This window comes from Halictus rubicundus, unplaced genomic scaffold (genome assembly GCF_050948215.1).
Source record: "Halictus rubicundus isolate RS-2024b unplaced genomic scaffold, iyHalRubi1_principal scaffold0352, whole genome shotgun sequence".
In the NCBI taxonomy this organism is placed as follows: Eukaryota; Metazoa; Arthropoda; class Insecta; order Hymenoptera; family Halictidae; genus Halictus; species Halictus rubicundus.
The window spans coordinates 213,406-218,610 of NW_027488893.1; positions in this window are offsets into that span (position 1 = coordinate 213,406).

Sequence of the window (5,205 nt, forward strand, 5' to 3'; positions counted from 1 at the left end):
GAGGATAGGATAATATAGAGGATAGGATAGGATAGAGGATAGGATAGAGGATAGGAGACGATAGAGGATAGGATAGGATAGAGGATAGGATAGGATAGAGGATAGGATAGTATAGAGGATAGGATAGGATAGAGGATAGGATAGGATAGAGGATAGGATAGGATAGAGGATAGGATAGGATAGATGATATTATAGGATAGAGGATAGGATAGGATAGAGGATAGGATCGGATAGAGGATAGGATAGGGGATTGGATAGGATAGGATAGAGGATAGGATAGGATAGGATAGGATAGAGGATAGGATAGGATAGAGGATAGGATAGGGGAATGGATCGGGGATTTTATAGGATAGAGGATAGGAGACGATAGAGGATAGGATAGGTGATTGGATAGGATAGCGGACTGGAGACGATAGAGGGTAGGATAGGTGATTGGATAGGATAGAGGACAGGAGACGATAGAGGATAGGATAGGATAGAGGATAGGATAGGATAGAGGATAGGATAGTATAGAGGATAGGATAGGATAGAGGATAGGATAGGATAGAGGATAGGATAGGATAGAGGATAGAATAGGATAGAGGATAGGATAGTATAGAGGATAGGATAGGATAGAGAATAGGGTAGGATAGATGATATTATAGGATATATAATAGGATAGGCTAAATGATATTATAGGATCGAGGATAGGATAGGATAGAGGATAGGATAGGGGAATGGATAGGATAGACGATAGGAGACAATAGGGGATAGGATAGGTGATTGGATAGGATAGAGGACAGGAGACGATAGAGGATAGGATAGGATAGAGGATAGGATAGGTTAGATGATATTATAGGATAGAGGATAGGATAGGATAGAGGATAGGATATTATAGAGGATAGGATAATATAGAGGATAGGATAGGATAGAGGATAGGATAGAGGATAGGATAGGATAGAGCATAGGATAGGATAGAGGATAGGATAGGATAGAGGATAGAGGATAGGATAGGAGAGAGGATAGGATATGATAGAGGATAGGATAGAAGATAGGATAGTATAGAGGATAGGAGAGGATAGAGGATAGGATGGGATAGATGATAGGATAGGATAGAGGATAGGAGACGATAGAGGATAGGAGACGATAGAGGATAGGATAATATAGAGTAGAGAATAGGATAGAGGATAGAATAGGATAGAGGATAGGATAGGATAGAGGATAGAGGATAGGATAGGATAGAGGATAGGATATGATAGAGCATAGGATAGGATAGAGTTTAGGATAGGATAGAGGATAGGATAGGATAGAGAATAGGATAGGATAGATGATATTATAGGATAGAGAATAGGATAGGATAGACGATAGGATCGGATAGAGGTTATGATACGGGATTGGATAGGATAGAGAATAGGAGACGATAGAGGATTATATAGGATAGAGGATAGGATCGGATCGAGGATAGGATAGGGGATAGGAGAGGATAGAGGATAGGAGACCATAGAGAATATGATATGATAGAGGATAGGATAGGATAGAGAATAGTATAGGATAGATGATATTATAGGATACAGGATAGGATAGGATAGAGGATAGGATAGGATAGAGAATAGGATAGGATAGATGATATTATAGGATAGAGGATAGGGTAGGATAGAGGATAGGATCGGATAGAGGATATGATACGGGATTGGATAGGATAGAGAATAGGAGACGATAGAGGATTATATAGGATAGAGGATAGGATCGGATCGAGGATAGGATAGGGGATAGGAGAGGATAGAGGATAGGAGACCATAGAGAATATGATATGATAGAGGATAGGATAGGATAGAGAATAGTATAGGATAGATGATATTATAGGATACAGGATAGGATAGGATAGAGGATAGGATAGGATAGAGAATAGGATAGGATAGATGATATTATAGGATAGAGGATAGGATAGGATAGAGGATAGGATCGGATAGAGGATATGATACGGGATTGGATAGGATAGAGGACAGGAGACGATAGAGGATATGATAGGATGGATGATAGGATAGGATAGAGGATAGGATCGGATTGAGGATAGGATAGGGGATTGGATAGGATAGAGGATAGGAGACGATAGAGGATATGATAGGATAGAGGATAGGATAGGATAGGTAATTGGATAGGACAGAGGACAGGAGACGATAGAGGATAGGATAGGATAGAGGATAGGATAGGATAGAGGATAGGATAGTATAGAGGATAGGATAGGATAGAGGATAGGATAGGATAGAGGATAGGATAGGATAGAGGATAGGATAGGATAGATGATATTATAGGATAGAGGATAGGATAGGATAGAGGATAGGATCGGATAGAGGATAGGATAGGGGATTGGATAGGATAGGATAGAGGATAGGATAGGATAGGATAGAGGATAGGATAGGATAGAGGATAAGATAGGGGAATGGATAGGGGATTTTATAGGATAGAGGATAGGAGACGATAGAGGATAGGATAGGTGATTGGATAGGATAGAGGACTGGAGACGATAGAGGGTAGGATAGGTGATTGGATAGGATAGAGGACAGGAGATGATAGGATAGGATAGGATAGAGGATAGGATAGGATAGAGGATAGGATAGGATAGAGGATAGGATAGGATAGAGGATAGGATAGGATAGATGATATAATAGGATAGAGGATAGGATAGGATAGAGGATAGGATATTATAGAGGATAGGATAATATAGAGGATAGGATAGGATAGAGGATAGGATAGAGGGTAGGATAGGATAGAGCATAGGATAGGATAGAGGATAGGATAGGATAGAGGATGGGGACCGAGGGGATATGGGCTTAGTAGTGGTGACTCGGATCCACTACTAGGTATGCCACAGTGGTGGCGGTCATATCCCTAAAATCCTCTACGCTCCACCTCCTCGTGGTGGTCCCTGGGAACACACATAGTTGTGTGTTGCTAACGGAGCGAGGGGTATTCCGCGGAAAGTAGTCACAATGATGTATGAGGCGATGCCGGCGGGATCTTCGGATCCTGGCAGGGCCTCCCTTGCCGGTAAGACTCACACGGAGGGATAAAAAAACCGCGGAATGGGTCCTGCGATAACGACCGGGGAGGTCGCCGCAGGGCCCTTGCCGTAAACCGGTGGTCATGTTTTACCGGAACGGTGGTCTTGCCTTAATCGGCCGGGCCGCGAGGATGATAACCTCTATAAAAATCCCTAATGCCCTAAGCTTAGGTGCGCGGTGAGAGGGTACGCCCTGGCTACAGGGCGCGGCTGGTGGGGTACATCAGCCACTAGCGCACCATCTCTGGATACCTGGCGAACTCCAGTTGAAATTAGCCTTACCCGGGCAAGGAGGCTCTGCCCGGGCGGACGTGTTTTTTCCTGCCAATCTCGTGGGACCAGATATGGAATCGTATAATAAAAACCTTGATGTTGTGGGGGAGGCTGCCGATACGGCAGCAGCTGCGAAGGGGGAAGAGACGGCAGCGGTACCTGACGGGGAGGGGATGGCAACGATTACTGCCGGGGAGGACGCGGTCGTGGTCATCGCGGACGAGGACTCGGATGGGGATGAAACAATCATCTCCATCTCGAGCTCCGTCGGCTCGATCGTGACGCGCGGGGGCGCGGAGAAGCGGGGCGCGACATCTGGGGTCTCTGACCCCAAGCGTGCCCGGTTAGAGGGGGGGCAGCACACCCGCGGCGGGTCGGTGTCGCGGACGGACCCCGGGGAGGGCTCGTCGGGGACGCCCACCATGGATCTGGCCCTCGGCGGCCGCGCCGAGAGGAGTCAGACGAGGAGGGTGGATGACCTCATCGAGCTGGGTGGGAGGATGCCGACAGCGCAGCTAGTAGGGGAGGTGGAGGAGGCGATGTTGAGGGTGGAGAGAGTCTCCACCGTCTCAAAGGGCCTCAAGGGGGACCTGGCTAAAGACTTGCGGGATTGTTCTGCAGTCGCCAGGGCCCACTGCACCACCTTGATGCAGCGGTGCTTTACCGGGATGGCGTGGCAGGGTAGCCAGGAGGTGGCCCGCCTCCGCGAGCAGAACGCGGCCCTCGCGAAGGAGGCGGGTGACCTCCGGGCGAGGCTCCGGTCAATGGAGGCCGGGCGGCGGGCGAACACCGACAGCGGTCGCCGGGCGGGACATGCGCCAATAGGGGAAGCGCCCCCCGCCTCCTCGACAGCGGGGGTCCGTACGCGGGGGATGGAGGCGATGGGACCGTCGGGGGAGGGAGCGGGAGTTTTGGACTCCGAAGCCCTGCTTCTCCGGGTCGGCGCGCTGATAACGGCCAGGAACCGGGAGCTAGAGGCCCGGATGGAGGAGCGGTTCCGGACGATTCTGGCCGGGTTGGCCCCGGCCCTCCGGGCGGAGGGTAAATCGGCGCGCGAGGCGACGCCGGTGGCTTCTCTGCCGGCGACGTCTGTCACCAAGGGGACTGGACCGGTGGTCGTGTCCAACGTGAGGGTGGTGCCCCCCGTTATCATTCCGCCACCGGTCGTCCCGGCCTCGTGGATGGAGGTGACGAGCAAGGCGGCGAAGAGGGCCAAGAAGAAGATGGCCGCGGAGGAGGCTGCGGCGAGAGCAGCCGCGGCCGAGGCAGCTGCCGCCGCTTCACGGCTGCAGGCTGCGAGGGAGCCGAGGGCGGCGGGCGGCGCACGAGTGCAGGGCGGCGCGAGCGCGGCGAAGCCCGCCGCCGGGAGGGACGGTGGCCTGGGACGCACCCCCAGAACGGGAGCAGTGGCCATCACCATCCCCGAGAGCTGCAAGCTCACTTATTCGGAGGTGATGGCCAGGGCAAAAGAGAGGGTGGACCTCAAGGCTATCGGGATCGAGTCGGGGGTGCTTCCCAGGCGGTCGAAAACCGGCGGGATTCTCCTGGAGGTCAGGGGCACGGGGTGCCAGGAGAAGGCACGGGCCCTCTCCGGGAGGATCGCCGAGGCGCTTGGGGGGACCGGGGTTAAGGTCTCCCAGGCGGTCAAGCGCGGCGAGGTGCGCGTGGCGGGCCTGGACGACTCGGTGTCGCCCGGGGACGTAGCGGCGGCGCTGGCGGCGGCGGGGGGTGTTCCGCGGCGGAGTTCCGGGTCGGCGAGATCCGCAGACCCGCCTCGGAGCAGGCGCTGGGCTCCTGTTGGGCCCAGGGCCCCCTCGCGGCCGTCAAGAAAGTGTTGGCGGGAGGCCGGCTGCTGGTCGGCTGGTCCTCGGCCCGCGTCGAGGCGCTGAGGG